Genomic DNA, 24,136 nt, shown 5'->3' on the forward strand with positions numbered 1-24,136 from the left:
ATAGCCTAAATAAGCATTTGCCATCCCCTGTACATCAGCCTGTCTATGGAACGCCCTGTGGAGTTGGATGCGACCACTCTCAAACCACCAATGACCTCGCTAAATATCTGGCCCGCAGCCGTCTTGTGACATCAGGACTTACTGTATACGATGAACAGCCAATGAAATACTGGTCATGGAAGACGTCGTTCCATAGTGCTATTGACAACCTGGACCTGTCTGCTGGAGATCAGCTCAACCTCCTTACCGAGCATCTCGGAAAAGAGTCAGCAGAACAGGTTAAACGGATTAAATCGGTCAATATCAAACATCTGCCTACTGGATTGACTATGGCATGGGAGCGGCTCGACGAGCTATACGGCGCTCCGGAGGCCGTCGAACAGGCCCTCTTTGGTAAACTGGAAAGCTTCCCCAAAATCACAACAAAGGATCCACAGAGACTTCGCGATCTAGCAGATCTGTTGTCAGAGCTAGAAGCAGCTAAACAAGATAGCTACTTCACCGGCCTTGCATACTTGGACACTTGAAGAGGAGTCAATCCTATAATCGAGAAACTCCCACACAACATTCAGGAAAGGTGGATCTACTTTGGATCACAATACAAACGTGACCATTTAGTCAGTTTCCCTCCTTTCTCTGTGTTTGTAGACTTCATTCGCAAAGAAGCTAAAGCTCGTACAGACCCAAGCTTCAACCTCTTCACACAGGTTCCAGCAGAGAAAAAGGACAAGTGGGAGAGGCCTATGAAGGCGCCTGTATATGTTCACAAGACCCAAGTCTCTTCAGTGGACAAGCCTGAGTCAAGTGTAGGTAACAAACCAGCGGACCCAAGCAAAACTGCCCCCTACATGGAAAGCCCCACCCCCTGGGGAGATGCAGAGGCTTTCGAGAAAAGAGTTTAGAGGAACGCAAACAGCTACTCAAAGAACACTACATCTGCTTTCGCTGTTGCTCTTCCACAGAGCATCTCGCCAGGAACTGCTCTGCCGATGTCAAATGTATGGAATGTGAAAGCACCAACCACACGACAGCACTACACCCTGGAAGTCCAAGTCGTCCCCTCCCGTTTCAGAGCATTGCGGGGAGGAGGACAAAGCGGAGGACCAGGAGGTCACTTCAAAGTGCACACAAGTGGGTGGCGAAGGATTAAGTGCGAGAGCCTGTGCTAAGATCTGCCTTGTCAGCGTGTACCCCACTGGACACAAACAGGAGTCCAAGAAAATGTACGCAATACTCGATGAGCAAAGTAACCGCTCCCTTGCACGGTCAGAGTTCTTTGATGTCTTTAAGATCTCTGGGTGCTCCTATGCATACACTCTCAAGACATGTGCAGGGCTTAAAGAGACAGCGGGGAGAAGAGCCATCGGTTACACTATCGAGTCACTGGATAAGAAACTTAGCTTTCCTCTATCTACGCTCCTCGAATGCAACGAGGTCCCTGATAATCGAGCTGAGATACCTACCCCGTCGCAGCACGCCACCATACTCACCTGAAACGCATTGCAGATGAAATACCACCTCTCGATCCTCATGCTAATGTACTCCTCCTTCTGGGTAGAGACATCCTGAGGTTACACAAGGTCAGGGATCAGATTAATGGTCCAGGCAATGCACCCTTTGCCCAAAGACTGGACCTAGGGTGGGTCGTCATCGGCGACGTTTGCCTTGGAGGCGCACACAGACCACCACAGGTGAACAGCTATAAAACATCCATCCTGGAGAACGGTCGTGCTACCCATCTACAGCCATGCAACAACCAAATCAAAGTGAAAAAGGTCTTCAGTCAAGCACCTACATATCTAAACCATCCAGTACCCACCTTCACATACAGCTCAGGGAAGCTAGCAGAAGACAGCTTAGGCCAAGCCATCTTCACTCGTTCTGCCGATGATCACAGACTTGCACCTTCCATGGAGGATCTAGAGTTCCTTCACATCATGGATGCCGAGTTCCACCAAGACAGCTCCAAAAGCTGGGTCGGCCCTTTGCCTTTCCGATCGCCAAGACAACGGCTGCCCAACAACAGAAGACAAGCGCATGCCTCCTCTCGCTCCGCCGCACCCTAGAAAAACGACCGCAGATGAAGGCCCACTTTCTAGAGTTCATGCAGAACATGCTTAGCAGAGGACATGCAGAGATCGCTCCACCCCTGACAGTAGGGAAAGAATGCTGGTACTTACCCCTGTTCGGCGTGTACCATCCCAAAAAGCCGGACAAGATCCGAGTGGTCTTCGACAGCAGTGCGTCACATGAAGGAGTGTCACTCAATGAAGTCCTGCTCACCGGCCCTGACCTGAACAACAGCCTGCTAGGCGTACTCATGAGGTTCAGGAAGGAGCAAGTAGCCATTACGGCTGACTTTATTAATACCTGCCTTATGTTTGTACTGTCTTTACAGTTTCACAAAATTACCATTAAACTACATGAGTAATCCTCAACACGCTGTGGAGTTTTTTGGGAAACGTTTAGCTGATTGGAGAGTTAGCTTGCTTGGCTAGCGAGCCGAATACAAGTAGGATTCCAGATACTACTGGATTCCAATCCGTACTAGTAGGATTCCAGAAACTAATGGATTCCAACCCGTACTGTGATATTTACGTCTTATAAGCAGGTTTTAGTGATTCATATGTGTTTTTACTGTTTTAAAATAATGTTTTTTTTTTGTTTTTTAACCAGACTTTTGTTTGGATCGAGATGAAGGTTTTGCTCGTTGTGGCTTGTGCCGCCAACATCCATTCAGGTTTCACTGCAAAAAAACCTTCAGAAAACTTCAAATTGTGTTCAACAATTGCGACGTTAAAATAAGTGCACTTGAAGGGGACGGTGGAGACATGAGGTCATCAGTGTTTGCTTGATAAAGGTTTGGTGTTTACAGCAGGAATTGATCTTCGTGAAAACCAAGACGTCACTGGTGGCCTTGAGGTTACGTCTTGTGATTTTTCTGAAGACGTTTATTCATCGGATCCATTCTTGTCATTTGTTATTAAACAGCCTGGTGGATTGATCGCTTTTCCAGACCAGGGTCAGAAAGCGCTTAAACAATCAAAAGAATACTAAAAAACATATATACTTAAAAGGGTCACGATAACACTGAGACAAACACAGGAGTCTCAGTAATGTTTGTATTAAATTATCTTGTCCACAAAAGTTCGTCCTGTCGGATTTCAATGCGAAATATGTGAAGAAGAAAAAAACACCATTTATGATTATATTTAATTTTCAATGTAACAGAGAAGAAATGTAGTTGAGTATTCAATATAAACTAAATAACCAATATATCACAGTATTTAAAAAAATATTAAGTAAGTTTTATGTTGTTATTGTTTTTCAATGCACACTTTTACTGTGTTGTTCCACTGTCGGGTTCTTTAAACGCTTCTGACCCTCATCAGTCTACACTCCAACAACAATTCTGATATGAAAGTTAAACTTCTTATTTAAACAGTTATAACTTTTTAAATTTAGCACTCAAATTTGACAGAACGCACCTTGTGGAAGATGAATGATGATTTCATGCTACTTCAGTGCACCTTCGCCATATTCACGGTCCCAGGTTTGTTTGTTTTTGGGCACACAGTGTTGCATATTTAAAGGGCACCTAATGTGCTGATTTAAGTGTCTCTTAAATTGTTCTAGGACCTCTATTATACTCATCATTATGTTTGTTTTTGCACAAAACTCTCATTTAATAAAGATTTTTACATTAGAAAATGTGCCTAAGCCCCGCCCACTTAAAAAGGTCTGTTTTGGCTGAGAAGAAATCTCATCCAAGCAACCACGCCCACTCTGCTCTGATTAGTCACAAAAACAAGGGCTGCATTCAAGGACTCTCGTAAATTTCAACCTCACCCCTAAAACTCCCGTTTTGTACATTAAAAACGAATAATAAAAATAAGGCTTGCGGCTTAATGTACACATTAAAAACACCTAAAGGCAGAAGTAACTCTCACCATGTTTACATAAATATTTATTTAGTTTCATTAACATATAGGTTCTTAACTGATTTAGGGCTTCTAGGGGAGGACACCTTCACCAGAGTGATGTCAGAATGTTTAATTTAAACCGTAATCTCGTTTGGCGAGATTTCAGACGATAACTTTATTAAGTAATAACTTTAAAACGAAGCAACGTCATGAGGAATGAACTACTGCATTTTGAAGAGGACGACTTCAACATTTACAACATGTTTACATTTACTGGATTTTACAGCAAAGAAATGAGAAAATACTTTTTTACTAATCAAATGTGAAAGGGTTTGTAGGAGAGTTTTTTTCTTTCTTTTTCACTCATTGCTGCCATTTCGCCGTTTTTTTCTGTTACTTTGGCACAAAGGAAATGACGAATGTTGCCAACTAGTGGCCGGAGGTTTAATTGCACCACACAAATGAATAAACGTTGTGAATATGTGTTCATTGTAAAATAAAATCTTGATTGATTGTTGTTGTTTTTTATACACACACTATTGAAATATAAACTATAAAATAACTTTGAATTAAACTTAAACGTCATTTCAAAGGTAACAAACATACATACAGTGATATTGAATCACGACAATATCAGGAATAAAAGTGTCACGATACATCGTTATGTCGATATTTTCTCACGCCTCTAGTTACATTATTTATTTGAAAAGAAGATACACAACAACAAAACCCAAGAGCTTGTGTAAGAAACCGAAAACCACCTTAGATATGGTGCCAACAAAACAGTGAATTCCCATGATGCCTTTCTCCGCACTGCTCTATTTGTTGACGTCTTATTGATCACCAACAGTACTGCATTGAAACGCTACCTTTATTACCTTTATGTTGCCGTGTTGAAAGCAATAAACAGCTGTAATTGGTTGAGCGGGGGACAAAGCATTACTAGAACTGACGCCGTTACTGGGAAGGTCGTTGAGAGTGAGTAAACGACAAGGGACCGACATAACTCCAACCCTTTGAGGATCAACATGGAACAACGTGCAACGCTGTAAAAAAAAATGTTTGTAGAATGTCTCACTTGAAAAACTTTGTACCCTGAACAGACTTCACTGGGGTTAATAGAAACGCTGATGTTGCACTTTGGTTGATTTGACATGACAGGCTTTCGTGGAAAGATACAGGAGATGAGAAAAGTGCCTCTGCTCCGAGATAGAAAAAAAAACAGGATATTTATGCAGAATTTAACCTCCTTCATCTCTGCAGCATCCACGTCTCCTTATTTACATGTCAAGTCCAAAAACGGTTTGATGTTAAAGCCGACGCTTCTCGACCAAACTGCCCTTCAGCGAGCGAAGGCGAAACTGTTGAGGATCTGAGCGAGTGTGTAGCAGGGAGGACGGAAAATTGTGCTGCAATGCAGCAGCAACTTCTTATAGAAGTCATGAGGATGTTGTCTCCGTTATCCAGTTCCATCATGTCTGAGGTCAGAAACTCTACATCACCAGGTTAATGTGTCGCCCCCCCCCCGATCTCAAAGTCAAATATCTTCGCGCCACGTTCCCTGGGAATAATAAGGCACATGGTAAAGAGAGGTATTATGGGCCGTCACTCTCAAAGCAAGTGTTGTTTTCAGTTCCCAACTTAAATAACTTGTGCAGAGGGTGATACGACGGGAGGGAAGATGCAGAGAAGAAAGCCTGATGTTGTCATGGGAACTATGATCAAGTTACTAAAGTTGGGAGATTTGTGTAGTTGGAATGCAATTTGTTTTGTGTGTTTTATGTTTAAACCAGAGGTGTCAAACTCAACCACACAAGAAATTAGTATTTCTGTCACTTGTTTTAACTTAAACACTGGCGTCTCCATACGTCACAATATAACCATGAAATGATCATCTATTTTGATGTTGGGCCTACCATCCGGTGGGCCACATCAAATGACTATGTGAGCCACATCAGTAAGATTAGGCCAATGTAGTCATTTGAGTTTAATATTCGAAATTAAATGTTGAGCAAAAAATCGCCGCGTAATAGCTCAGATGGTAGAGTGGTTGCCTGCAGTCCAAAAGGTTGCAGGTTCAATCCCAGCTCCAGACAAGCTTGTGTCGTTGTGTCCCTGAGCAAGACACTTTACCCTGATTGCTCCTGATGGCAGCGCGGGTGTGCAGCCTACTCCCATCTGTGAATGGCTGTCAAAGCGCTTTGTGACCCTCATCTAGAAAGGCGCTATATAAATAGAGATTATTATCATCATGTGACAAAAAACTGTAATCACGTTGCTTCCCGTGTTTGTTAAGCGAACTCTTAAGTTATATTTTATTGAGTTTTGTTTTGATTGTTTAAGCGCTTCGTGACCCTGGTCTAGAAAAGCGCTCTACAAATATAAATTACACACTTACTTTAAAAAGTTGCTTTTCAAATATAGAGACATTATGCACAGACACATTTAATGTTGGCATCATTTCAAAAGCTGAAAAAATAAAAAGGCACAACCAGCCGAGAAACTACAACAACAACACAAAAACACAGAATCGACAGGAGCATCAAGATGGTCCAGCATTGAATTTGTGTTTCACACGTTTCTGTTAGTTTACGATCGTTTGTCATTAGTAAACTTAACAGATATAATCTAGAAATATACACCAATGATGTGTGTTATTTTACGTGTGTCTTAAATAGATCTATTGTGTCATCAGTGTCTGTTTATAAAAAACTAACATTTTTTTTAGAAAAAAATTAGAAAATGTGCTTAAGGCCCGCCCACTGAACGTTTCTTTACCATAACCACACCCACTCTGCTGCGATTGGACAAACATCTAGGTTCGTCATCAATCTTGGAAGTATCCACATCCAAAGGACTTGTTGTATAAACAAAACTGGCGGGATTACAGCTGACTGGAGGAGTGAAGCCATTATTAGATCATAATGGACTGCTCTCGTAACCTCTCGTTTGCCCAGATTTCAGAGAAACTTTGTAAAGAAACATGTTCATGATGAGGGACTTACTGCATCTTGGAGAGAAAGACTTCAACATTGGAAACATGTCAGTGAGTCAGTGATAGAGTTTGACATTAGTTGCCCTTTAAATGTGTGTAAAATTAAACAAATAAATGTTTTTATTTACATGCAACATTCATTATTGTGTTGCGATTAAACATCCAGATGGCAGCGGCCATAACGTCTTCTGCAGCTAAAGGAAAAAGTAAAATCCCGGCGATGACTGTGGACAAGAGGATACAGTCAACTCCAGCTAATTATAGAGCTGATTTTAGGGCATGTTTTGGCTTTTAGTTCAAATAATTTAACCAAAATATGTGGACGATTACAAGTTGTCAACAAAATTGTAAGAACAATGGTATTGTAAGATTAATGTATTGCTACAGTACCAGTCAGTCACATGCTTATATTTCCTTTTTTATACTGGGGACTCTTTCTTAAAAATAAATGATATTAAAGCCCGGTGTCAGATGCCTTTCAGAAATAACGACCGGTATTGTTGAATATAATGATTGAATGAATGAATATAAATGCTGCTTTTTAATTCTTTGAGCTCTTAATGACACCAATGAGCATAAAAACGGAATATTTTCTAGCAAGTGGAAAAATTGTGCTGACATTGGGAACATCTCTTTACACCCCTCGTCTGCGAGGGGCTTACATTTAGTTCGCGGCAACACTTTAGTCAATTTTTTTTGCCGGGATCATCCCGAAGCCATTTCACACATGGTAGAGTGTAATGTATGCCGGGGTTGAACGTTCGCGGCTCCGGCTGCTGCTGCAGTCGTGATAGTGTAATGGCAAAAGTGGCAGAGCGCTCTGTTTTACTGACGGAAGGGAAATTTAAATCCTCTCTGCTAGATGAATGTATTTACTCTCATACATATAAAAAGTGACATTTTACTGAAACGAAAGAGTGCACAAAGCGAGAGCAGCAATCGATATTCACACCATGCTGACGCGGGAATGGAAACAAGCGAGGAAAGGAAAGTTTGTGAGCTCAAAGAGAGCATTGAAGACTTCTCTGGGGTGTCTGCAGTTTTTCTATTCTTTTATAAGTGATGTATTATTTATGAACATCTTGCTACCTAATAACTACATTTTTAAAGTACTGTGAATAAAACATGTTTCGATGTTAAAATGCTAAAGCTGAACCCTTTATGTCATAGTTGATTTATATGGAGTATTCAACACTATCTTTATATGATTCAAATAATACATTTTCGCTTCTTTTCTTCTACGATAATAATCGTTCACTAGTTCATGTTCCAGAGGAGCAACATCTGGGTTCGAAAAATGAATGTAGTGTGGAAATAAAGAAAGCTGCAGTTCATCAAGTATCCACATGAGGCTGGCTTCAGAAAAAAAAAGAAATCACAAAAAACTGACTATTATGGCATTAAAAAATATTTACAGACTGCTTAAATAATATTTCCCTTTTGATTATATTCCAATTTTCACAAATCTTCATAATAAGGGGCGTGGTTGACTTGACTGACAAGAATATTGGTGGCATCAGCATCAATAATGAGCTTTTTTTTTTAAGTAATCCCTTCTCATCATGTGAAATTTTAAATTGTACAGTAACAATTATTTAAGTCAAACACGGTCCAGCCAATCAGTGTCGTCGCTACATGTCGCATGAAAGATGAAAGTCACATGTGTCGTCAGAACAGGAAGTGACACTTCGGACAGTTGCGATGAAAATGATCCGATTTACAAAGATGTCTTTTTGTCAATATAGTTGTTGAATGTGAGGTAGAAAGTGTTCCTTGGGTCAAGTTCTGTTCACTCTTCTAGAGTTGACGTTTTACAGTGTGTGACGTCATCACGTAGGAAGGGCCCCGGGGCCGAGATAGTAGGGCGGAGCGAAGCGGTACCTCCACAAACAAGTACAAGTTCTGACCTAATCATTGCATGAAACGGTTCCAAGTCTGGAGTGTGTTAAGACTTCAGGCCCAGGAGAGACAGTAGATTGGCTGGAGTACATCCTGTCGCTCAGTTGCTCTTCAGGGCCCAGTGAGCAACCATCTGCCCTGAGGCTGGCGAAGATACACAAGTCCAAATCTCCAGGCAGCTCACTGTCACCATATGCTGCACGAGCGAACCCGCACGATAGCGCTGCCAACTGTAGACCAGTCCACCATTCTCAGTTGAAGAATAGCAGTTATTGCACTGTGCAATAAACTGAACTGAAGATCTTTGATGGGTGTATTTCAATAGTGAACATGACCAGTGTTTGTAGCCATTATTACATTGATGGTCAACATGCAAGCCTTTCAAAAAGCCACACATTCAGGGAATATAGCAAGAAACCAGGCGGTTTTACTTATGTCGCAAAATCAATACACAATTCAGTTTTGCAATGCATGCTGGGACGTCCACACAAATACACATTGATCTAAAACTGTAATACTTGTGTGCTGAGGTGACTTATTATAATGTTACACTGGGTATTTGAAGCTGGGATTTTCAACAGAATGTAATGTTTTTTCTTTTGACAGGAACCTTAGAAAATGTAAAGCAAAGTGCACTATTACATGCTAACGTTGAAGTCACAAAAATTGGATGTCAACTAAGACAACCTGCTACGATATTTTAATACTGATATTAACAACATATTAAGCATTTATGTCTGAAACATATTTCAATATTTTTATTCAAACCTGACCAAAGCTTTGAACCTTCTTATGTCAGATTCGCACAGGATAAGTATTACCTGTGGACCTCTGGTAATTTGTAATTATTGCGGAGAATGTCTGAGTTTTATCCCGTGTGAATGCGCCATGTCTGTGATTTGTAATGTAATAATTTCACCGCAAATTAGCTACTGTAATTCACCAATCACAGACGTCGGGTGATAATAATAGACCTGTGTGAATCCGAATGTCTGTGTTTGTAATTCTGAATGCCGCATAAACGCCACTGTAACACACTTCTAGGCACTCGCCATTGTGTTAATATTTACTTCCGCTGATTTATTTTGAAGGGGTTGAAAAGAAAGTAGATCAAGTTCGTTGTTGTTGTTGTGTGTTCCACATGACGAAAGTAAAGAGGATGTGAGCGCTGCACAGCTACAAACTAAGTTCCAGCCTCGTTGTTTCCCACACGAATACACTCGGTTACACTACTGTAACAGACTGTGTCTCTTCTGTAAGAATAATGTTGCGGCAAATTTATGTGCAGGGCCGCGCTCTCGCTGTTGAGCAACAAGTTAAGAAAGAAAAGAAAACAAACGGTTGTCCAATGTATCTTTCCCAAACAAAGAACGCTTGGTTACACTAACTTTCTCTTTCAGTAATTGCTTTTTTTTACATCTGCATCTCTATTTAATGCCAGTAAAAATTACTATTTTACAGACGTCGCTTATCCCGTGTGAATGCACTTAAAATACCGCAGAGGAGGGGGGGTCATTTACAAAACACAGAGGTCTCCAAGTAATACTTGTCCTGTGTGAATATGGCTTTAGTTTGTGATTATAACTGAGCTCTTATTTTCAAACAGAAAGATAAATATCAGGTGTAATTGTTCAGTCAAGTTTAAACCATCACTATAAATACAAAAGTCTCCAGCGCATCCTGCCCTTTTTTTAATTTTTTTTCCTGTCATTTCTGGGAGGAGGCTGCGGAGCATCCTGACCAAGACCATCAGACTGAGGAGCAGCATGTGTGTGTGTTTGTGTGTGTGCGTCTGCGTGACATTTTTAGGATGAGCCGCATGTGCAGACAGCAACGTCCACACTTCTCACGCTCTGTGAATTCCATGCAACAGATCGGCTTTTATGGTCCACGGGATTTTATAGAGCATGCCTTGCTAAAGAGCGCACTGAGCTCATTTCGGCCCCTCGCAGACAGATTCATGGCATTTCCGTCGTCTTGAGTGTCGCATCTCTGTGTGTGGGTGTGTGTGTGTGTGTGTGTGTGTGTGTGTGTGTGTGTGTGGGGGTGTGTTGGTTTTGGTGAATTACGGGGCTTTTGTACCAGTTTTTTTACCGACGCTCTGGGGACCTAGGTGAATTAGGGGGACCTACCCGAAGTCCCCGTAATTCAAACAACATATTCTTGCTCAGGAGGCTCTAAACTATCATCCCTCTCTTTTTTAGAGCAAGACCTTATTATTCACCTCACCTGTTTTTCTGTGTATTTTGTGTATAACACAGTGGCCACTATGTACAATCGTGGAACTGCACTTTCATACACAATTATACACAATTGCGCCTTTTCTGAGCAAAAAAACGGTCTCTTCTCTGATTGGCTCGTTTAAAAAAAGGGGGCGTGGCATTGATAATAGCGGGGACCTGACACACACACACACAATTTTTGGGATTTATAGGGACCTCAACAAACTGTGACTCGGATTTTCTTGCTTAAGATCTGGAGACTTTAACCTGATCAGATAAAAATGAATTCAGTCATTACTTTTACTTTGTTTTAGTGAATTCACTGCTAATTTAAATATGTACAACAATCTCAATAATAGTTTTTATTAATTTATTAAATTATATTATAATATTTTACAATACCAACATTTTTTGAAAATATTAAATGACACGACTATAAGTTAAATATACATAATTAGTCATTTTACATCTTTGGTATGTTTTGTATCAGTTTGAATAAATAAACAACAGTCAATATTTTTATTAATTCATAATAATGTGTAATTATTCAGATGATTATTATTTATTTTATTTTTTTCCAAATGAAGATCTGATGCATGAACGACTTAAAAAACGAGATGAGTCAGACGAGTGCAGTCACCGACCCGTGAGGTCAAAAAGGTCAACTTGGAATGAAAAACTTCTCCTTTTTATCTGTCTCTACATTTATCATTTCATCTTGTCCTGTTATCATCTGTAAGTAAGTAAGTAATTTTTATTTATATAGTTCTTTTCCAGACCAGGGTCACAAAGAACTTAAACAATCAAAACAATATTCAATAAAGTATATACTTTAAAGGTCAAGATAAAACTGATAACACAACAGGAGTTCCAGAAAATCAAGGAAAAGCCTGAACAAATAAAAAGGTCTTAAGATGTTTTTTGAAAGAGTCAGTAGATCATCAAACACAGATGTTTCTTGAAGGAGTCAGTAGATCATCAAACACAGATGTTTCTTGAAGGAGTCAGAAGGTCATCAAACACAGATGTTTCTTGAAGGAGTCAGTAGATCATCAAACACAGATGTTTCTTGAAGGAGTCAGTAGATCATCAAACACAGATGTTTCTTGAAGGAGTCAGTAGATCATCAAACACAGATGTTTCTTGAAGGAGTCAGTAGATCATCAAACACAGATGTTTCTTAAAGGAGTCAGTAGATCATCAAACACAGATGTTTCTTGAAGGAGTCAGTAGATCATCAAACACAGATGTTTCTTGAAGGAGTCAGTAGATCATCAAACACAGATGTTTCTTGAAGGAGTCAGTAGATCATCAAACACAGATGTTTCTTGAAGGAGTCAGTAGATCATCAAACACAGATGTTTCTTGAAGGAGTCAGTAGATCATCAAACACAGATGTTTCTTGAAGGAGTCAGTAGATCATCAAACACACATGTTTCTTGAAGGAGTCAGTAGATCATCAAACACAGATGTTTCTTGAAGGAGTCAGTAGATCATCAAACACACATGTTTCTTGAAGGAGTCAGTAGATCATCAAACACAGATGTTTCTTAAAGGAGTCGGTAGATCATCAAACACAGATGTTTCTTAAAGGAGTCAGTAGATCATCAAACACAGATGTTTCTTAAAGGAGTCGGTAGATCATCAAACACACATGTTTCTTAAAGGAGTCAGTAGATCATCAAACACACATGTTTCTTGAAGGAGTCAGTAGATCATCAAACACAGATGTTTCTTAAAGGAGTCAGTAGATCATCAAACACAGATGTTTCTTAAAGGAGTCGGTAGATCATCAAACACAGATGTTTTTTAAAGGAGTCAGTAGATCATCAAACACAGATGTTTCTTAAAGGAGTCGGTAGATCATCAAACACACATGTTTCTTGAAGGAGTCAGTAGATCATCAAACACAAAGAGAGAGGAAGATTGTTCCAAAGCTTAGGAGCAACAGCCTGAAAAGATTTCTCTCCTCTGGTCCTGAACTGTGTTCAGGAACCATCACTAGATTCTGACTCACAGACCTCAGAGCCCGAGCTGGGGTGTAAGTCTGGATCAGATCATGAAGGTCTGACCATGAATAGATCTGAAAGTAAGAACCAGAATTTTAAAGTTGATCCTGAAAGAAACTGGAAGCCAGTAAAGAGTTTTAAGATCAGAGAAATGTGAGTTCTCCTACTAGAGCGGCTCAGAGTTCTGAATCAACTGCAGACGAGACGATCCTTCTTGTTAAGACATGAAAACAAACTGTTACAATAGTCCAGACGAGAAGAAACAAACACATGGATTATAAGATCCAGATCATGTTGTGACAACATTTTCCTAAATTTAGAGATTTTTCTCAGTTGAAGGAAACAGTTTCTGGTCAGTTTTCTTCAGTGTTGAACAAGAGACATGTCTTTATCAAATACAACACCCAGGTTTCTCAGGCACAGTTTGACAGACTGACATAAGTCACTCAAGTACTGACTCAACCCTGGAATCTTATCATCAGGAGCAATCACCAGAGTTTCAGTTTTGTCCACTTTTAGCTTCAAAGTGTTTTCACTCATTGTTTGATTTCTAGCAAACAATTGACTAAGCTGTTCAGCCTCTGGGGCTCAGTTGGGTCAAAAGAGCAGTAGAGCTGGATGTCATCAGCAAACATGTGATAAGAAACATCTGGAAATCTCTGAATGATTTTACCGAGGGGAATCAAGTACAGCAAAACCAATTAAGGACCCAGAACAGAACCTTGAGGGACTCCACACAACAGATTCAGACCTCATTTGATTGGCAGATACACTAAATCTGTAACACAGACCCAGACAGTCTTCATCCCTCAGTCTTCTCAGCAGGATCTGGTTCAACTGTGTCAAAGGCTGAGGACAGATCCAAGAGAACCAGAACAGTGGATTTACCAGAGTCAGCCGACATCATGATGTCACTGGACACCTTCAGTAAAGCTGTCTCCGTAGATGTTTACGGAAGCCAGACTGAAACTTCTCATGGATATCGCTCTGATCCAGGAACAAAGACAGCTGCTCAGACACAACCTTCTCCAAGATCTTGGACAAGAAAGGGAGCTTAGAAATAGGCCTGAAATTACTGAGGTCAGTTGGGTCTAAACCTGGCTTTTTGAGCAGAAGCTCCACGATGGCATGTTTAAATGCATTGGGAAAAACCCCTGTGGAAAGGGAGAGGTTCATCATATTGGTAACCCAGGGGCAAATTACATCAAATACTTTGATAAAAAGCCTACAAGGAAGGACGTCATCTGAGCAAGAGGAGGGTTTCATCTTGTTCACTAGTGCCGAAATGTCACCCAGAGATACAGCACTGAAGGATCTGCAGTATCAGCTGAGATGACACGTCTCTGAGACCTAACTTTCAAAGGCTTAGGTTCAGGGATGAAGTCCAGGTTAAACAAGACAAGAGAATGATCACTCAGATGGCCTTTTTGAATTTGTATCTGTCTCTACATTCATTGTTTAATCTTGTTCTTCTTTTCATCTGTCTCTACATTCATCGTTCCATCTTGTTCTCCTTTTCATCTGTCTCTACATTCATCATTTGACAGATGAAAAAAAAAACAAGATGGAATGCTGACTGTAGAGACAGATGAAAGGGAGGAAAAGGTGAAATAATGAATGTAGAGACAGATGAAAAAAGAACAAGATGGAATGATGACTATAGAGACAGATGAAAGGGAGGAAAAGGTGAAATAATGAATGTAGAGACAGATGAAAAAAGAACAAGATGGAATGATGAATTGAGAGTAATATGAAAGAAGAACAAGATTAGATAATTAATGAAGATACAGATGAAAGCAGAACAAGATTAAATGATGAATATAGAGACGGATGAAAAGGAGGACAAGATAAAAAAAATGATTGTAGAGATAGATGAAAAGGAGGACAAGATTAAATGATGAATGTAGAGACAGATGAAATAAGAACAAGATGGAATGATGAATTTAGATTCAGATGAAAGAAGAACAAGCTTAAATAATGAATGTAGATACAGATGAAAGCAGAACAAGATGGAATGATACATTTAGAGACAGATTAAAGAAGAAGATTAAATGATGGATGTAGAGACAAATGAAAAGGTGGGCAAGATGAAAAAATGAATGTAGAGACAGATGAAAGGAGAAAAAGATTAAATGATGAATGTAGAGACAGATGAAAGAAGAACACGATGGAATGATGAATGTAGAGATAGATGAAAAAGAGGACAAGATGAAATAATGACTGTAGAGATAGATGAAAAGGGGACAAGATTAAATGATGAATGTAGAGACAGGTGAAAGCAGAACAAGATGGAATGATGAATGTAGAGACAGATGACAGAAGAACACGATTAAATGATGAATGTAGTGACAGATGAAAGAAGAACAAGATTAAATGAAGAATGTAGAGACAGATGAAAGCAGAACAAGATGGAGTGATGAATGTAGAGACAGATGAAAAGGAGAACAAGATGGAATGATAAATGTAGAGAAAGATGAAAAGGAGAACATGATTAAACGATCATTCATTAAATAATACATTAAGAGACAGATGAAAGCAGAACAAGATTAAATGATGAATGTAAAAACAGATGAAAGAAGAACAAGATGGAATGATGAATGTAGAGACAGATGGAAGAAGAATAAGATGGAAAGATGAATGTAGAGACAGATGAAAAGAAGGACAAGATGAAATAATTAATGTAGAGACGGATAGCATTGATAATAGCGGGGACCTGACACACACACACACATTTGTGGGATTTATAGGAACCTCAACAAACTGTGACTCGGATTTTCTTGTTTAAGATCTGGAGACTTTAGAAAAGGGGGCGTGGCATTGATAATAGCGGGGACCCTACACACACACACACACATCTGTGGGATTTAGAGGGACCTCAACAAACTGTGACTCTGATTTTCTTTCTTTAGATCTGGAGACTTTAGAAAAGGGGGCGTGGCATTGATAATAGCGGGGACCCTACACACACACACACATTTGTGGGATTTATAGGGACCTCAACAAACCCCGACTCTGATTTTCTCGCTTAAGAGGAGACTTTAACATGATCAGATAAAAATGAGTTCAGTCATTATTTTTACTTTGCTTTAGTGAATTCACTGCTAATTTAAATATGTACAACAATCTCAATAATAGTTTTTAATGACTTAATTACATTATAAAATTTTACAATAGTAACATTAGTTGAGAATATTAAATGACATGACTATAAGTCAAATGTACATAATATAGTGACTTTAACATTATTAGTCATTTTACATCTTTGGTATGTTTTCTATCAGTTTGAATAAATAAACAGTCAACATGTTTATTGATTCATAATAATTTGTATTTATGCATATAATTATTATTTATTATTTTTGTCTCCAAATGAAGATCTGATGAATGAACGACTTAAAAAAAAGACATGAGTTATGACAAGTGAGGTCAGAAAGTTAGGTCAGAAAAGGGCAACTTGTACTGAAACACTTGAATAATAAAAGTTTAATGAAGATGTGAAGATGAAGATACAAATAATATATTCATTATATTATGTCATTAAGTTATTTTACATTTTATAAGATATTTTATTATAAATGTCTCTACATTCATTATTTCATCTTGTTCTCCTTTCATAGGGTTTTTGTAGCAAAACCACGCTACCAATTCCAAGAAAATTTGTGCGACATGCAAGCTTTATCCGAATATAATGAAGGTTACAATTATTTATTAACTATATTTGTGTTTTAAAACAAAATTTGGCTGTTGAAACGGTAAATGCATTTGCTTCTGTACTACAACAAAGTGAAATTCCTGTTACAGACGGACGATGGACGGACGATGGAGAACAATTTGTCAACAAGAATTTTAAAGGATTAATGGTAAAACAAGGAATCAATCATTTTTCCACAGCCGGCGTAGCTAAAGCCTCTGTGATTGAAAGTTTTAACCGAACTTTAAAAGGTAGAATGTGAAGGTACTTTACAGCTAACAACACTCTACGTTACATCGATGCGTTACAAGATCTGGTGAAAAGTTATAACTATAGCTGTCATAAAAGTATTAAAATGACACCGATGGAGGTGACCAAAGACAACATTATGCAAGTGTTTGACAATTCATTATTTGTATTCAATTTGAATCCGTCTGATGACAACAACGTTATTTCTGTCATTTCGAATGGAAACTTGAGACTGGAAATGAGATTCAGAGCCATAACCTCACACCGTGACTTTAGTCGTGTATGCTTGCTACGATTCAATTTTAGAGATTGATGCCAAGAGACAGGTGCAGGTGGATTATATGAAAAAATTAAAAAATGGACACCCTTTAAATACAAGATCTAATGCAAAGACTCATTGGACGTGTATTCAGCGCGTCTTTCCTTCAGACCAACTACCCTCAGATACATCGTCTCTCAGACTACTCGCATATTTTATCGTCAACACGCACCCTGCTCGAAAACCAGGATCACACTGGCTTGCATTAACACTTGAAGAAGATGGTGGGTCAACATTCTATGACTGTTTTGGTATCTTCCCCCACTTTGCTCATTACCCTTGAGATATTTTAAAGGTCCTCGACGATCACGCACACACCGTCAAATACCATAATCAACAATTAAAAGATGTACTTTGACTTCAACAAAGTACTAGGAATGTATGGTGACACTATGAAAATTGATCTCATGGTGTACAACTTTGTGAAAAAACGTCAGCAATGTTTAATAAGAAGACGATGTCACAATGTAAATCAACTGAACTTCTCCCTATAGTATTTTAAAGAGTGTTGTCAACTCGATTGATGCATTGAAAATGTTTAACTACTCATATGTTAAACTTGTTGGTGAAAAAAAGTCATGTTGTCATGCCAGTCATGTTGCCGGATGTGTGTGATTTGAACACCAAAGGTAATTTTTAACACCTGCTCTCTTTCCATAGTTGCTGCATACATTTCCCCATAAGTCTTTTGTGTTAGGGGCAGATCATTGGGATCAGGCATCGAGGGCAACCATGAAAAAAACATTCATAAAATTCCAACACAACCTCTGCATAACCATCCACAGAGTATCACCCCAGTTTTTCCTCACCCTGGTTTAAGGCATGTTTAATAGATGTCTTATGCTTGAGTGTTTCCCATTGAATGGATGTTTCAGAGAACCTCTTGAACTTTTCTCTATAGATGTCTGGACTGGGGATGGCGAGAGAGTTATCAGCCATAAAGTTTGTTTGAAACACCTTCATACAAGCGGATGCAATGGTAATACAAGTGAAAGGATCAACTTGTGTCTCTTCTAAAAATTCTTTCCTGAAGGACATGCATCCTTTCCTAAGGATGTCTACATCATTTTTGCAATAGTGAATCAACTCAGACTGGGGTATTTGAAACTGGCCAGACCTGTTGTAGAGCCCTACTGACGTGAAGCTTGGAGAAACACCCAACCACATCCGCAGTTGCCTGTTCACTCGCCTTTCGATTCCTTCTACTGATGTCATTGCCACTTCGTAGATTGTCAGTAGCCACAAGAGTCTGGGTATCAGGCCGAGCTGGAAGAGCCAAGCCTTGAACTTGGCTGGCAGGCCTGATCCGTCAATCCTTTTCAGCCATTCCTCAGCCTGCTTTTCAATCCTGGAAACATTGGTTCTGTAGTTAAGGGATGTTTCGTACCATTTTCCAAGGCACTTGATGGGGTTCTCCTTAATTAACTCTGCCATTCTTGATCACCATGCTCCTCGACTTTTTTGGTTTGAAATTCATTCGAGCGCACGATGCCATGTCGTCGAGTGCCTTCAGGATCCATCTTGCTTCTACGTGGGTTGCCGTTGTTATGGTAAAGTCATCCATAAAGCTTCTTATTGGAGGTTGGCTGACTCCAGACTCCATCATTGGCCCTCTAGATTCCTTACCTGCAGCTGTTATTAGCAGGTTCATTCCCATAACAAACAAGATTGGGGAGATGGTGCACCCTGTCACTATTCCCTTGTCCAGGTCCTGCCATCTGGTTGTGTATTTGTCAGTCTGGAACCGTAACTTGAATACCCTAAAATAGCTGGCTATAATTGCACCGATATTGTCGGGGATCCATATGCAATGTCCAAGTCGAGCCAGATTACTGGTAGGTTCCATTTGCTCTCCTTGGCCTCCCGGATCAAATCACTGAGGATCCCGGTAGTGATGGGATCGACAGTTCTTTTGACTGTACTGAATCACTAGAATCAGTTCATTAAAAGGATTTGTTCAAAAGATTCGTTCAGTTCGTTCATTCACCAAATCACTAACTCAGGGCTTATGGAGCCCTGACTGCAATTTCTCCTACTTCCTGAACGCAGCCAAACAATCCGTTACTAGGTTTAATGATTCAGACCCGATGTTCACATTCACTGCACTTGAGGGACAATGCAAAAAAAAAAAAAAGGAAGCCTGGTGCGTTCACGGACAAGGACCAGTACATACTGTAGACATTCGTGAGAAATTCAGCAAATAGAGAAGATCTTGAGATAAACTTAAATGCAATCAACAATAAATTAAAAAGGCCTTGTTTAAGTAAAAACAAATATTAAATTAAGAAATCCTTAAAAACTAAATGTTCTGTAGCGAAGTCCCTCTCCCCCTCCTCCCCCACGAGTAGCTGCGTCGTTCGCTGATGCCGAGGATGCGAGTCATAGAATCATTCAATAGTTAAGCGAGTCATAGAATCCCTACCACCGGCACGATTGCGGCTGAGTGAGTTCAACTGAACTGAGAAAGGAACGAATCACTTAATGAAGTGATTCGGTTCAGTACGTTCACTCAAAAGATTTGTTCTTTCGAACGACACAACATTAGATCCCAGTCTGCTCCAAGCATCCGGAGAAGCCTGCTATGCCTCCCTTCTGTATCGACATATCGATGTACTTGTTTTTCACCATAAACGCTGTCATTGTCCTTGCCAGGAATGGGAAGAATATTTTGCATTAGACACTTGGTAGTCCGATAGTACGGAACTGGCTGATTTCTGAGGAGTTCTCCAGTAGTGGTATTACGCCTTTCAAACATATCCTCCTCATCAGCCTCTATAACCTGTGGAGGAGGTTAGGGCATTTCTTGTATACCTTGTAGGGTATGGCGCTAGGTCCTGGGGCAGATGCGGACTTGGCTTTTTGTACAATGTCCTGGACTTCTCTCCATGTGGGTTCTCCGATTTCCAGCATTTTCCTTCTTTCAATCCTTGGGTGTGCACCCAGGCGTCCCTGTGGCTGTCTTCCAGGATCCAGAAATCCTCTTCTTCTTCCTCTTTATCCTGATTAATCTGGAAGTAGCGTAGCTCGTAGCTCTCCTTGGAGTTAGCCACCACCCTGCATCTCTGCATGACCCATGAACACAGGGGCTGCTGCCACACTCTTCCATCTGGGAGTAACAATATGGTGGTTTGAATCCCTCAGGACATTGACAGTGAAATCCGTTCTCTTCATCCACACACATGCCTCCGTTGCCACACGGGTTAGGGTTAGGGTTAGGGTTAGTGTTAGGGTTAGTGTTAGGGTTAGGGTTAGGGTTAGGGTTAGGGTTAGGGTTGATGAGCACTCGTCAAGTTCCACTATGCACTTGGGAACACTCACTTTGCCACTCATGAGCCTTCGGCTAGCTTGGGTCGCCATTTTGTGTTCTTCATACTCCGAATAGCAGAAGCCACATTTTTTTCTTTTTGTCGTCTGGCTGGTAAGAGAAACCAAAGCTATGATGTTTGGGTATATATATAAAGTCCAGGTCAAAGCCATCCTTCTGATCCTTTTGTTCCGGCTGACCATTTCTTTAATAATCGCAGCCATTGCATCAGGCGACATGAGTCTTTAAGGTGAAAAAAAAAAAAGTGTTATTGAGTCTATATAGACTGTTCGGTGCCGTGTGTTGCAGTCGGTGGGTCCCTAAGAGCGTCCCTGTGGCTGTCTTCAAGGATCCAGAAATCCTCTTCTTCTTCCTCTTCATCCTGGAAGTAGCGTAGCTCGTAGCTCTCCTTGGAGTTAGCCACCACCCTGCATCTCTGCATGACCCATGAACACAGGGGCTGCTGCCACACTAGTCCATCTGGGAGTAACAGTACGGTGGTTTGAATCCCTCAGGACATTGACAGGGAAATCCGTTCTCTTCATCCACACACGTACCTCCGTTGCCACACGGGTTAGGGTTAGGGTTAGGGTTAGGGTTAGGGTTAGTGTTAGGGTTAGGCTTGATGAGCACTCGTCAAGTTCCACTATGCACTTGGGAACACTCACTTTGCCACTCATGAGCCTTCGGCTAGCTTGGGTCGCCATTTTGTGTTCTTCATACTCCGAATAGCAAAAGCCACATTTTTTTCTTTTTGTTGTCTGGCTGGTAAGAGAAACCATAGCTATGATGTTTGGGTATATATATTAAGTCCAGGTCAAAGCCATCCTTCTGATCCTTTTGTTCCGGCTGACCATTTCTTTAATAATCGCAGCCATTGCATCAGGCGACATGAGTCTTTAAGGTGAAAAAAAAAAAAAAGTGTTATTGAGTCTATATAGACTGTTCGGTGCCGTGTGTTGCAGTCGGTGGGTCCCTAAGAGCGTCCCTGTGGCTGTCTTCAAGGATCCAGAAATCCTCTTCTTCTTCCTCTTCATCCTGGAAGTAGCGTAGCTCGTAGCTCTCCTTGGAGTTAGCCACCACCCTGCATCTCTGCATGACCCATGAACACAGGGGCTGCTGCCACACTAGTCCATCTGGGAGTAACAGTACGGTGGTTTGAATCCCTCAGGACATTGACAGTGAAATCCGTTCTCTTCATCCACACACGTACCTCCGTTGCGACACGGGTTAGGGTTAGGGTTAGGGTTAGTGTTAGGGTTAGGGTCAGGGTTAGTGTTAGGGTTAGGGTTAGTGTTAGGGTTAGGGTCAGGGTTAGTGTTAGGGTTAGGGTTAGGGTTAGGGTTAGGGTTAGGCTTGATGAGCACTCGTCAAGTTCCACTATGCACTTGGGAACACTCACTTTGCCACTCATGAGCCTTCGGCTAGCTTGGGTCACCATTTTGTGTTCTTCATACTCCGAATAGCAAAAGCCACATTTTTTTCTTTTTGTTGTCTGGCTGGTAAGAGAAACCATAGCTATGATGTTTGGGTATATATATTAAGTCCAGGTCAAAGCCATCCTTCTGATCCTTTTGTTCCGGCTGACCATTTCTTTAATAATCGCAGCCATTGCATCAGGCGACATGAGTCTTTAAGGTGAAAAAAAAAAAAAGTGTTATTGAGTCTATAGCGACTGTTCGGTGCCGTGTGTTGCAGTCAGTGGGTCCTCACTGACGGGTAGGATTAGACTCTGAATCATAACTTCCCCTTTCTGAATCCTCCAATTCACGTCTTGCGAAAAATCACTTATGCAGTCGCCTTTAAAAAACAAACCAACAAAAGAACTCCGATGTCAAATGCTGTCCAAAGACGGTGGTTGAGTCGCAGCTGAAATAGAAGTCGACTCATCGGTTCCACAACCGTATCCATTCACTGTTCGCCAAACTATTCCTCCTTTGTTTCTATGATTTAATTCGGATATCGATTTTGATATTTAAGCGCCGTAAACCCATAAGTTAAGGGGGTGGAAATCCAACACATTTCTATCCCTATTACTCTTTACTAATCTGCTTTTGTGAAAATGAGAGCTCGATGACTCCAAAGACCTTTAGCTTCCACTGTTATAGGATCCAAAGACTGTTTTGAGATGTTGAGTTTTTTTAATGACTACTTCCTTCCATCCTCTGACATGACGGAGCTCTGTTACACTTCTAATATCATGAAACACTGTCTAACAATTCTTGTTCCTGAAGTAAGATGGAAAAATCTCATAAAATAGTTGTTCTCACACTAGTCTCACACCAGGGTCAGGGTCATGATGAAGAAGGTTCCTTGAACCACCCAGTCTTCAGGTTGTTCACTCTAAACACACACTATTGTTTCTGTTCTTATCATCTAGGATGAGCAACTATGTTGTTCATGTTTGTTATTTGAACCACGTAAAGTCAAACACAATGGGGAAAAAATAATGGTTTACAAAACTTTCTACAAAGTTTTCACATCTTCATCAGTGCGATGATGTTGATCTTCATTTCAACACCATAAGCTTTTAACAACAACCTTAAACTTCTTGATGTGAACGTTAGACAAACTAAAACATCTTAGACATCGACATTCATTTTGAATGACTAACTTTGAACAAAGTGTCTTGACACTATTCTATAAAACCAAAACAATAAACCATTTATAAACTATTTTAAAAACCTACAATTCCAAAAAAAAATCATAGCCTTGATAAACATTAAAAATGTTTCCATCATCGTGTTGAGAAAACCATTAAAAGTTACAAAGTTATTGTCGTGTAAATCGTTTGATACAGAAACTGTAATAAAAATAAAATCTAAACTTTTCTTAACCCTTTGTTGTGTTTCTCTTTAGTCGTTTTGTCATTACGATAAAAAAACAAAACAAGGTTAAAATACCTTTTACTTTAAAGTCTGCATTATTCAAGATTTTTCATTATATTTTGTAGAAGAAAAAGTATACGAGCTCTTTTGTAGTAAAACAACACAAAAGTAAAAACATAACACAGCACATTGAATTCTTCTAAGGAAATGTTTACAATTGCAAATTCTTAGAACAACAACTATAAAAACTTTAACAATTCTTCAATCAATACAGTATCATTATTCCTACACAGAGAAGATGTATTTCAATTTAAAACTGATTATCAAACAATGAATTCTTCTTTTCCATGGAATTAACCATAAAGTCTATAACATTATCTCCATCAGTGTCAGTGATTGACAGGTTACTGTGAGTCACACCAGTTGATGATTAACACGATCAATAAACAATAATAACAACAACAACATCAAGCAGGTCGAAGGTCAAATCATGAACTAGTTTAAGATGAGATGTTTTATTGTTGTGATGACAGTGTTGATCATCAACTGGTCTGAGCTCACAGTCACCTGTCAATCACTGATGATGGAAACAAGACTGAATGTATTGATCTTGACCTGTAGATGAACTAACGGTTCTGTGTGAATATTTCACCTCATTAAAACAAAGGTCCCTCTAATTCACTGGTGGGTGTGTTTT

The sequence above is a fragment of the Callionymus lyra genome, chromosome 13 (assembly GCF_982586985.1).
Source record: "Callionymus lyra chromosome 13, fCalLyr1.hap1.1, whole genome shotgun sequence".
Taxonomy (NCBI): Eukaryota; Metazoa; Chordata; class Actinopteri; order Syngnathiformes; family Callionymidae; genus Callionymus; species Callionymus lyra.